Below are 13,067 nucleotides of genomic sequence, written 5' to 3'. Positions count from 1 at the left end.
ATGTGTTAGATTATGTGAGCTCTTTCAGAGAACGTCTGCACTTAGCCCGTGAGACCGAGCGCAGCGCTCTTGCTGCCTCCCAGAAAAAAATGAAAAAGAAATTCGACAAGAAATCCGTTCCCAAGTTGGTGAAAAAGTTTTAACACTGCTCACAATCTCTGTTTCTGCCCTCCAGGCAAAGTTCTGTGGTCCGTATGTTATAGAAAATATATTAAGTGAAACTGACTACGTTGTTCGGGGGGAGAAAGTCCTGTGTGTGTCACATTACATATTTCGGTCATGATGTCCCTTTAACTCCCCGTGCATTTGAAATCTTCGTTTTCGTTACGTCCGACAGTTTTCCTTCAGTAGCCTATACCGTTATGCATTTCGGTCTCCGAAACGCGTGTTGGCGAATGCACTCTCCCGTGTCTCTTCCTAACCTTAAGGGTCAAACATTTTAGGGGAAATGTTTGATTTTTAGGAAGGGGGGTGTTACGGCCCTGGCCGTATTATTAGTATTATGTCATGGTATTGGGTTCGTCTGTGGTGTGTGTTGGTGTTTTTGTCCCTGTTCCTCTGCAGGAGTGTGCAGCCTGTCGATTGTCAGATCTTTGACGGCAACCCGTAGGTCAGCGCTGACTGGTCCATGCCGTGGGCTCGGCTGGTGGAGTGTCGCCTGCTGGTTGGTTCTCCCAGGGAGCCGCAACATCCGCCGGGGATTCAAAACGCCGCACCACACCGAAGCTCTTCGGCAGAACCTTCAGCAGCAGCATCCTTCTGTCCTCGGTTGTAGAGTGTGTGTTTTTGCGATAGCGTGAATTGTTAGGATCTTAGTAGATAGTGTTTTTGTATGATTGTGTTCAGTGAGTATCGTAAGGGTGAGCTGCCATTTTCTTTGTACTAATTTTCTCCTGTTTTTCATTAGGATAGGGAGTTAGGTTTAGTAACTGTATTTTATTTATATTGCATAGGGATTAGTAAGGATTTTTGTTTAAGGAAGTTAGTCCTGTTTTGTTTGTTGTTTTGGCCTTGGTTCACCCTGAAGTTTGTTGTTTAGTCTTTGTTGCACTTTGTTTCACCTGTTTGTAAATAAATCACATCACTTGATTGTTAACACTGTGTTAGTTGTTCGTTTGGGAATCGGGGTAGGATTATTGGTTCATTGTCATCACACATTTATGTGGCGCTCCTTCCCCCTAGACAGGGGCGTAACAGTCCCATATTCTGAAGCACTATCGAGTCAGACATAGACATTATGGGAATAACAATCGTATTCCATGTGTGCATGCAAGTTGCCCATGCACTTTAGAACATGGAATGCACTGTTAATTCATTTGAACAGATGTCATGTTATTAAAACCAATCAGTATGTCCCCATCCTAGAATCCCTGCAAGTGCTGCTGAGTAGGAAAGATATTGTGGACAAGATAGTTAGTAATCATGAAACACAAAGGGAGACAGAGACTGGAAAATAAATTGTGTACAGGTCTTATAAGGATGGTCTGCATTTTAAGGAAAATAGTTTGTTGTCAGGGGAAGACCTAAGTTTATCCATAACTTTGTATGCTGATGACTTCGAGGTCTGTAACCCTTTGGGCACCTCCCGCAAAACCCACAAACTTTGTGCTGTGTATTGGGTACTGAGTAACCTTCCCCCAGGGTCTCATTCTAGTTTGTCCTCAATTTTCCAGGCCATTTTGTGTAAAACGGACAATGTAAAGTCATTTGGTTATGACAAGGTTTTAGAGCCCCTAATACGCGACCTGAGGTCTTTGGAAGTTGGTGGCATTTTTGTCCCACAACTGAACAAATCACTGAGGGGTACAGTGCAGACTATTGCTGCTGACAATTTAGGAGCACATGGAATAGCAGGTTTTGTGGAGAACTTTACAGGCCCCTACTTTTGTCGACTTCATTAGGATGTGTTTTCAAATATTCCATAGCAGAGCCCAGATGATTAACCAGGCACAGTGCACGCCATGATATGGCGGGCAGGTGTAGATTTGATGTTGGAAATGTCTTCTAAAATCTGTGGGCTGTGCCGTTATTTAAAAATGATTTCATGTTGTTTCAGATAAACGCGGAGTTTAAGCACATCACAACTATGCCTCTACAATCAAGGTTTCTGTCGCAGCTTGACCTTCTCTCTGAAGGATTGCTGAGAGTGTTTGCAAAGCGATCGGGGGAGCAGGGCAAAAAGCTGAAAGACATAGCTGCCATGATGACAGTAAGAACTTTTAACTCTAAATTGTTTAACTATAAAGTGTATATGCATTGCATTAGGTCAGTAAAAGATTTATATGCATCCATTGCAAGCTCAACTCCCTTTACCTGTGAGTACTGATTCCACTGAAAGGACCCAGTCATTTTTATCATGCATTCACTGTCCCACTGTGAGAAATGTATCTTTTTTATATTATCTCTGGAGATGATATAAAGTCCAGTCCATAAAGGTCAGGTCCAAACAGGTAGTTGTAATGTTTTGTAGATACTGGTGTCACATGCTGACTGTTTAAAAAAGTCAGTTTTTGTCTTTGATTACTTCCTTCTGTGCTACTGAACATTTCAGTTCAAATATCTCTATTTTCTTTCTTCTAATTCTTAAGGATGACATTGATGCTGGAAGGGAGTCCCTCATTAAAGGGCTCTGCATCTATCTGAATGAGAATCCCGACGTCTTGGTGCAGGAGTACATGGTGAGTGTTTTGTGAGTAGATTGTGGCTTTGCTACATTTCAAAACGTATTCGGTTAACCCTGTGATCCTACTTGGACTGTTCAGGTCCATTTGCCGTCTTTATCACCTTGGCAACGTGATTCCAGTGAGACTAAAACAAATGGTCCAAACAGTCCACTTTTTCTCCATAGTCCCCCATTATGAAAGTGAAAAACCACCTATTTTGAGCGAAAAAATATTGTTTCTCTTACATTAGAGATTACACTAGTGTGAAAACACTTCAAATTTGTGAATCTAGTGAAAGAAGGAAAATTCCCCCATCTTCTTACACTGCACTGACCCTCATCTGACAAGGGCAGAACTGGGACTGAGATACAGCCCTGGAGTAAATCCAGGTTAATGATAAAAATTATCCAGGAACATGAATACAACTTCCAGTAAAAATGAGGACGAGAATTAAATTTTTACATTAGATTGTAAAGCTTGAAGACTCCTCTTCATTTGATCTGGAATCTATTTTTTATTTTATTTTTTTTTCTCAGAAATTGACCATGAATGGCAGCATGGCAGGGCATTCTTTGGCTGTATTAATCTGCTAGAATTGCTGCATTCAAAAGCAATCCGTTTTTTTTTTTTTTTTTAAAAAGCTTAAAGAAATGTTTTATCTTTAACCAGGACATGACTGAGGCCACTGCACTGAGTGCCATTGAGAAAACGACAGTGGGAATCTACATCACCAGAGAGACGCCAGGCAATGACTTTTCTGATGTTGGCATCATCATCGAGGGTGTGGTGGTTCTTCAAGATCTGGATAATGTGGCCGTTGCAACAGCCTTGCTGTTTGGACTTTTTTACTCTTTGAACATGAGGTATCCGTCACAGCTCCGCTACACTTTCGAAGTGATTCCAAAGGTGGTAATGGAGTTGGATGTGACTCAACTCTCGAGGAAAGCCCAAAGCTTAAAGACAAAACTGCTCCAGTAAGGTGAGCTCACTGTTGTGCACGTGAGGCGGTTAGCTCCAGAGAGGAGGACATTTAAAGCTCACACTTGCTATCCTGCATTTTGGAGGTTGAATTTCCAGGTGAACAATCAGCAACCCACAACAAATCACAGCATCCATTGTTAAGTCCACCAACAAAAAAGAAAGTGTCAGTCGGTTTATACTTATATATAGTCTTAACTGCCATGTGGACGGGGCCAGTTTTTTTCCCTCTTCCTCTCCTCTATAATTTCTCTGATTGGCAGCGTTCTTCAATCTTAGTTTCTATCTGTCTTACAGGTGAAGAGATGGAGAACTGTACACAGTCTAAATAGCGCCATCAGGGCCATGTGAAACAGGATGTTTAGTTTAATTCAGTTCGAGTAAAGAATTTTAATACTTCTAAGAATACAATTCAGACATGGCTCTTGTAGAGATCGTTTTTCTTTGTGTACAGGCCCTACCTGTGGGACCAGAGATGTGTTTAGGTTAGATGGTTTTAGGCTACTGTGTAATTTATGAAACTTTAACCTTGTGTAGATAATTTCAAGTTCAACCGCTGTTCCAATTCCTACAACAGTATTGCATTAGATATTGACACAGTTTCTTAATCTTATGTATAGGGTGAATTCATGGCTGGACTGAAGGCAGTGTAAAAGTTTTGAAATATTTACCTGTTACTTGTATAAGTGACACTTAAACCTTGAATCTTAGTTGATGACCAGATTCTTTTTTTTTATCCACATAGCATCTTTCAGATTATTGAAAACAAAACTTATTTTATTTATTTATTTATTTATTTATTTTTATTTTATTTTTATATTTCATTTTTTGTATTTGGGTCTGTAGATTTCAGTTACATATTTTAAAGGCAGTTAAAAATGATTCAAATTGAATGTATATTTGCTGTACACTCGCTGTATATTTCATAGCTGGAGTTATAGGACATTCATAAAACCTTAACTGCCATGTGGACGGGGCCATTTTTTCCCCCTCTTCCTCTGCTAAAAGTTCTGATTGGCAGCATTCTTCAATTTTAGTTTCTGTTTGTCTTTACAAGTGAAGAGATGGAGAACTACACAATCTAAATAGTCCCACCAGGGCCGTGTGAAATGGGATCTTTCAGTTGTAGTAAAGAATTTTAAATACGTCTAAGAATACTGTTTTGAACCAAGATGTCACAATGAGGTCAGTGTTGGAATTTTTGACACTCACTGTATTGCTGTTTATCCTGTGGCTCTTGAATAAAGGTTTTGACATGCAACTGGTAAATATGGGTAATGTTAGTGATTAAGAGAGTTAATAGAAAGGTATTAGATATTAAAATAAATGATTGCAATGGTAACTAACGTTTTTGCATTTCAAATCAGTTCTATAGTTACATCGAATTGTTTACAGTTACAGTTGTTATTTAATTTAATCTTGACCATAGAGACCTTGAACATAATGTTTGTATTGTTCTCTTTGAAGATAGTTGCCTGTAACCTTTTTCAAAAGAAAAGGTCTAATTTCCATTCTGTGACTGAGTCGGTAAAACACGGAAAAACTGACATTACTTGTTCACTGTTGATTTGTATTACAGTAAACCGGGTAATGTCAGTTAAATTCTTTACCTACTGTCACTGCAGTGAAATTAGACATTTTATTTTGAAAGGTTACTAGTGGTTACAGGGAACCATATTCAGAGAACAATACAAAGAATCTGTTTTAAGGCCTAAAAAAATTTAATTGTGTAATTGACACTAGAATATAATAATGACATGTAATATTGTGTAGTATTTAAGTGACCAAATAGTATTGGGGTAAAAGTTATTGAATAGTGTTGAAATAAATTGATAAAATTGTGAAGGATTAAAATGTTCCAAGAGCTCAAATTACTTTATCAAAATGTGTTTCAATCACACTGTATCAACACAAAATACACAGGTTTATTGAACATGAATAACTTGTGTTAATTTAACTCAATTGTTTAAGTTGCTGCCAAAGCAAAACATCTGTGTGCAACCAATGTCCACTATTGAATTAAGTTAATCCAACATGTTCTTTTTTTCAGTGTATGTGAGTATACCAGAAAGCTGGCGAAGCAAAAACTATGCCTTTGAATTTGTGAACTCAATCAATGAGATGCAGAATGAGACTATGTGCAGTGTTAAAAATGCACCCTGGCATACCCTGATAGTAGATGAGAGCACAGACATATCAGTACACAAAATGCTAGTCATATATATTAAATACAGGGAGGAAAATGATGTTAACTATAAAACTGTGTTTGGTGGCATCATCCAGCTGACAGCATGCACTGCTCAGGATATTGTGCAGGCAATAACTCAGTTTTACTCCAAACATGGACTGGAAATGCAGAGAATGGTGATGCTGACCTCCGATGGTGCCTCAGTTATGCTAGGAAAACACAACAGAGTTGCGGCTTTGTTAAAGCGCCAAATACCACACCTAACTGAACAACATTGTGTAGCCCATAGAGAGGACTTGGGCATTGATGATGCCTGGAAAAATTTACCTTTGATGCGAGATGTGGAAACTCTTCTTAGAACTGTGTATTCCACTTTCTCTCGGTCCACTGTGAAGAGGGGCAAAATGGAGGACCTAGCAAAGATTCTTGATGAAGATACACTGTCATTCAGGCCTCTGAACGAAGTGCGATGGCTGTCGCGGCACCAAGCTGTCAATGCTGTTCTGAGGAACTACACTGTGCTTAAATAATTCTGCAAAAGAGAATTCACCGATAACAGAGATCCAGTGGCAAAGTACTGCTACAAAAAGCTGAGTGATTCAAAGTTCAAGGTTACTGTCATTGCTTTGGGAGATGTTTTGGGTGAGCTAGCACAACTCTGCCTCACTTTACAAAGACACAACCTGACTGTGATGGAAGGACACTGCTTTGCTAGAGAAAAGATTGAGAAGTTGCGTTCCCAATACTTGAAGGAGAAGGATGTACAGTGGAGTGACCGTGTCATAGAGGCAATGGGGACCTCATCAGCTGATGGCAGAAATACTGGTGAGATTACTCTTTTCATTAGTAAGCTCTGTGATCACATGGATGCTCGTTTTCCAGAGGATGAATTAAAGGAGTGGTCTGCATTTGACATTGAAGCATTGAGCTCAGACATCAGTTTTGACTATGGATCAGCAGACATTGCCACACTGGCAAAGAAGTATGAGGCCATTCTCCACCACCCACAGTCTATGGAGGCCATTAACAGTCAATATGCTGAATTCAAGTACATAATGAAGCAAAAACTTAAACAGGGGTCAATCAGCACATTCTCAGATATGGTTGCTGCAGCACTTAGATGTGAAGAGCTAAAGGAGATCTCACAGCTTAGGGATATTTGTGCTACATTTCAAGCTTCCAGAATCATTTCAAAACAGCATCCAGAAATCGTCTTGAAGTGGCACATTTGGACCAGCTGATGTGCATAAAGTCAAAGCAAGAAGCAGACGAAGCCATCAACCTGGACAAAGTGTACAACCATTGGAGAAGTGAGAAGGACACACGTGAAAAATAAGGTAAAATTAAAGTCAGATTTGTCCATATTGTAGTGACATTTGTTAAGATTTTTTATTTATGGATATTAATCATTAAATGCTGTTACTACTAGATCATTTATGGGTGATAGAAATGCTAATAAAAAAACTATGTAATTAGATATTTTACAGACAAAAAGTTACAGGAATTTACACTGCATTACAAGCTACAGCACATGTCATTGAGCAAAATGTGAATGTTTTAATGTGAACAAAATGTTATGTCTGAAAGGTGTATATGTCTCATTTCTTCCAGAACAGGACCCTCAGCCAGGCCACAACTGGACCACACCCAGGCCAAAGCAAGACTCTTCCCGTGGCCAAAGCAGGACTCTTCCCGTGGCCAAAGCAGGACTCTTCCCGTGGCCAAAGCAGGACTCTTCCCGTGGCCAAAGCAGGACTCTTCCCGTGGCCAAAGCAGGACTCTTCCCGTGGCCAAAGCAGGACTCTCACATAACATATAACATACTACACATCTCATGAACAACAAGATTTTTGTCTTTCTCATTTTAAGTGGGCCAAATCGCTTATATTAAAAGTAAACTAATGAAAATTGCTGCTGTAATTTGATTCTTTTAATAAGCCATGTAACTTGCTATGATCCAAGGTTTTGAACAGGTGTGATACTGGTGTGTGGCCACAGCGTGCACATCTGAAGTTGCTTACAGTGGTCCTCAGTGTGCTCAGGGAGCTTGTGTGTATGCCCAGACACATGAAAAATTAGAGGTAACATTGGTGAGGACACCACCATGCCAGCCCGGACCGTTCACTGCTTCTCCAATAACAAGCCCTGGATTATCAGTGACCTGAAGGCACTCCTGAACAAGAAGAAGGCTTTCAGGTCGGGAGACAGAGAGGAGCAGAGGAGAGTGCAGCACGAACTGCGAGAGATGCTGATCCCCTCCTTCCCCCCCACCTGCATCAAGAGGCTTATTGATGCACGTGGGGAGCGAAGGCTGGCCCGTGTGTTACGGTCCAACAGACGAGTTACTGTAGCTCAAACTGCTGAAAAAAAGTTTGGTGCTGGTTCTGATAGAAAAGTGTCCGAACACACATTACATTGTTATCTATATTCACAAAAACCTCCATGAGTTTATGTACATTCTCATGTACAAAACTTTGGTACTGCTTTCTGCTGTTCTCAGTACAGCTATGTACCCAAAGGTTCTGATTAACTTCTGACTGAAGAGTAGTTAAATGCGTAGGAAAATCATGCTCCTAGGTCCATTGCAATCTACCCACAGAATAACCCAAAAACTCAACATTTATTAGTGAAAGCTATAGATAAGTTGTTTGAGCTAATCTTGAAAAATAAATCAATTCTCACCACACTTGCTTGTAAGTACAGCTGGATGTCTACTGTTGTGGCTGTGTGGAATGTAACAACTTTTGGAACGTTCTGCTGTGGACGTGTGTGGAAATGGTGCCCGGTGTGAGGCAAGTGCTAGTGGATTGAACTAAATTATACTGCACTGACTGTACTGTGATGAAACATCCAATCTGCTCAGCATCATTGGTGCCCCAGAATTTTCTAATAGGATTTGCTAGATCGGGCCACTGAAAATCTTTGGGTGGCTGCATTTGTTAATTTCTTTCACATTAACTTGTAGCAGGTCTCGCTACAACCGTGAGTCTTGGTAGTACACAAAACTTTTATTTAAGTCTCACAGTTACCAACACAAACAACACTCAATCTGTTCCACTACTCTGTGGCTCTAAAGGGTTAGAGTGATTAGGCAACGATTAACAGCTGAGGTAATCAACTCACCTGGTGCTGCTCTCACAAGCCTTCCCCACACCTCTCTCTCCTGCAGCAGTGCAACCACACCCACCCTCACATGAACTATTATGAAAAATATATATTATAATATATCTAATATACAATTAAATTCAGTTTTATTTGTATAGTGCCAATTCATAACAGAAGTTATCTCAGGACACTTTTCAAATAGAGCAGGTCTAGGCCGATCTCCTTCTAACATTATTTACAGAGACCCAACAGTACCACGATGAGCAAGACCTTGGTGATGGCAGCAAGGGAAAACTCCCTTTTAAGAGTTATAAACATCAGACAGACCCCGGCTCTAGGTGGGTGGTCATCTGCCTTAACCAGTTGGGGTGGGAGAGAGAGAGAGAGAGAGAGGTTCACAGCAACAACAGTAGCAACAACTACACTAATAGTAGTGACTGATGATGATGATGAACATGAAGAAGAATGAATAGTAGCTAATGTAAAATAACAGATAGAAACTGTAGCAAGTCTCTAGCTACCATTGGTATCTACAGCACACAAACTCACACCGGATAGTTGTACCACGTTACTTTTATTGACACTATGTTGTCACCACAGACAACATACAACCAACTCTGTTTGTCTCTGGCCCCAGGTCCAGCACACTACTGCAACATTAAAGGTAGAGTGTTACTAAATGACTAGCAGCTGAAATAATCAACTCACCTGGTGCTGCTCTCACAAGCCTTCCCCACACCTCTCTTTCCTGCCGCTGAGAGCAAACCATGCCTACCTCCACAGAAACATATTATGCAAATGTAGTTTTCACAAACATCTTCAGCACCTCATTGGAGATCTGCAATGTGCTACTTAGAAACTTTATCCCTGTTGCCTAAAAAACCTTGACTGACCCACTCCTGGACCCTTTACAGTTTTCCTACAGTGCCAACAGACTCACAAGGACTCTTCAGGAGCATCACAATCACAGACTTCTTGTCTGACAGGAGGCAGTGTGTGAGGCTGGGGAAACGTCTGGTTTCTGGATGACACCATCCTCATTGGGCCCATCTGTGGTGGGGATGAGTCTGCCTACAGGTGGGAGACTGGTAGACTGTTGACCTGGTCCAGACAACTTGGAGCTCAAGAGGGCCTACTTGTGTCATATGCATCAAAGTCAGTGACACCAATACTGGCAAAGTTATCCTTGCTCTCATCAAGGAATGTCTCCCAGTCATCTCCTCACTCATCACATCAAATCTCTGGTCATCTCAACATTCTCATCCTCCTGGACCTCACTGCAGCTTTTGACACCATCAACCACACCATTTTTCTCGCTCGCCTTCAGTCCTCCCTCAATCACACTGGTGCTGCCCTCTCCTGGCGAAGGTCATAAGTCACAAACAGACAACAGTTCATCCTTATCAACAACTGCACATCTTCCACTCCTCCCCTGTCCCAAGGTGTCCCCCAGGGTTCAGTGCTCAGTTCTCTCCTGTTCATTCTGTACGTTCTCCCCCTTGTTAACCTAATACGCCATCATGGTCTCTGCTTTCGCTGTTATGCTGATGACGTCCAGCTCTACATCTCCACTAAATCCATAACACCCACAACCCACTCCACTCTGACATACTGCCTCACTGAAATCAAATCATGGATGCAATCCAACTCCCAAATACCTCATCAAAAACAACTTCAGCCTCACCATTGACAGCACCACTCTGTCTCCCTGCCCACACATTCACAACCTCGGAGTCATCTCAGAATCAAGTACGTTTTTACACATACAAGGAATGTGTCTTGATGCATTGCTGCATAAAAATCACACAAAAATAAAGTACTTTTTAAAATATAAATAAATAAAGATACTGATAAAGATAGAAAGATCCGAACTGTACAGGATAGATATTTAGATATTAAGATATTTACAATGTGCAGGATAGAAAAACCAACAGGGGTACATTAATGTAATGCATACTGTATATACAGGGTGGGTATAAGAGTCAGTGTCAGTGGGGGTCCGGGCCTTGTTAATGAGGCCAGCTGCAGACAGAAAGAAACTGTTTTTGTGGTGAGAGGTTTTGGTCCTGATGGACCGCAGCCTCCTGCCAGAGGGAAGTGTTTCAAGAGTTTTTGTCCAGGGTGGGAGGGGTCAGCCACAATCTTGCCTGCAGGCATACAGGTCCTGGAGGGATGGCAGATTGCAGCCAATCACCTTCTCAGCAGATCGAATGATACGCTGCAGTCTGCCCTTGTTCTTGGTTGTGGCAGCATCGTACCAAAAGATGATGGAAGAGGTGAGGATGGACTCGATGATGGCGGTGTAGAAGTGCACCATCATCTTCTTTGGCAGGTTGTACTTCCCCAGCTGCCCGCAGGAAGTACATCCTCTGCTGGGCTTTCTAGGTGAGAGAGCTGATGTTCAGCTCCCGCTTGAGGTCCTGGGTAATGTGTGTACCCAAGAAGCGGAAGGACTCCACAGAGTCAACTGGGGAGTCACACAGGATGATGGGGGCAGGTGGGGCTGGGCTCTCCCTGAAGCCCACAACCATCTCCACTGTTTTCAGAGCGTTTAGCGCCAGGTTGTTCTGGACCAGGTCACCAGATGGTCAATCTCCCCATCTTTAGGCGGACTCATCTCGTACCTAGCAGAGTATCTTAAAAAGTTTTCTATAAATTATTATTAGGGACCGAGCACTAACAAGTGCAAGGACCCTATTGTTCCTCTAGGAATTATTATTATACCTCTGGGACTTCGACCGCATATTTGGCCCCCGCAACATGCTCAAAATGCCATGAAAATTTGCACAAAATCCAAATGTAGCTAAAATATCGATATGACGTTGTCCCTGTGCATGGGCGCCGCCAAATGGCTAAGCCACGCTCCCCAGAATCAGCCCCCAAGACACGTAAGGCCCACATGTACGAAAATTGCTACGCATGTGTATCATGATAAAAGAAGCAGAAAAGCCTCTTGGACCCATGCCCCAAAACCCACAGGAAGTCTGCAATTTAAATTTTTAATTTTCATCATTTTGTGGTCATTTTGACTTTTTGGGCTTGTATTTGAACGAACTCCTCCTGGGGAATTTATTGGATCTGCTTCAAAATTGGTCAGTACAGTCAAAACATGGTGCTGAATGAACGCTGTTCAATTTGTAACTGTACGTTGAAGGGCGTGTCCGTGGCGTGCCGTCAAAGTTGGCCATTTTTAAGTCTGTGGTAATTTTTGGTGAATTTTTGCCTTGCATTTGAACGAACTCGTCCTAGGGAATTTCTGGGATCTGCTTCAAAATTGGTCAGTACAGTCACAAAATGGTGCTGAATGAACGCTGTTCATTTTTAGACTGTACGTTGAAGGGTGTGTCCGTGGCGTGCCGTTAAAGTTGGCCATAACTGTGATGTCATTTTTGGCATTTCAGGGCTTCTATTTTAACTAACTCCTCCTACAGGTTCTATTGGATCTACTTCAAAATTGGTCAGTGCAGTCAGTTTTTTTCGTCCATCATTGTGCCCGTGGCGTGGCGTCTTCTGCGTACATGATCCGACTGCAACAAAACTTCACATGTTCGATAAGAGTCCCGCCCTGAACATGTCTATGTAATAATATTCGGTAATAGAGCGCCACCTAGTGACAACAGGAAGTATCAAGTTTTATACTTTCATGTTCTACTCCTAGCAGGATGATTAGACCCAGCTGAAATTTACTTAAAAAATGTTGTCTCCAAGGTCTTGCTCATGGTGGTACTGTTGGGTCTCTGTAATTAATGTTTTAAAGAGTTCGGTCTAGACCTGCTCTATTTGAAAAGTGTCCTGAGATAACTTCTGTTATGAATTGGCGCTATACAAATAAAATTGAATTGAATTGAATTGAAATGCAAAACACATTGTTGATTATATGTGATGACTGCGGTGAGGGAGCGTGTCTGTAGCATGGCAGGAAATTTTGATGTACCGCTACAAAACACGAATTTGCTATAACTTGAGTGTACATTGTCCAATCCGCTCCAAACTTCACATGTCTGATAAGAGTCCCGCCCTGAATACGTCTATGTGATAATATTCAGTAAAAGTGAGAGCGCCACCTAGTGGTGAAAGGAAATGTAATTTTTTTATACTTCCATGTTCTACTCCTAGTAGGATGATCAGATCTG

At 41.5% G+C, this 13,067-nt stretch overlaps 2 protein-coding genes across 2 annotated transcripts in view; one reads left to right on the top strand and one right to left on the bottom strand.

Annotated features, from left to right (window-relative positions):
- The window catches only part of LOC127365058 (uncharacterized), a 205,371-nt gene that overhangs the window by 14,531 nt on the left and 177,773 nt on the right, over positions 1–13,067 (bottom strand). The gene's annotated exons all lie outside the window — the stretch shown is intronic.
- Positions 1–13,067, top strand: part of LOC127365057 (olfactory receptor 6N2-like) — a 259,826-nt gene that overhangs the window by 219,425 nt on the left and 27,334 nt on the right. The window lies entirely within an intron of this gene.

The sequence above is a fragment of the Dicentrarchus labrax genome, unplaced genomic scaffold, assembly GCF_905237075.1.
Source record: "Dicentrarchus labrax unplaced genomic scaffold, dlabrax2021, whole genome shotgun sequence".
Lineage (NCBI taxonomy): Eukaryota > Metazoa > Chordata > Actinopteri > Moronidae > Dicentrarchus > Dicentrarchus labrax.
This window is presented reverse-complemented; position numbering and strand designations above follow the sequence as displayed.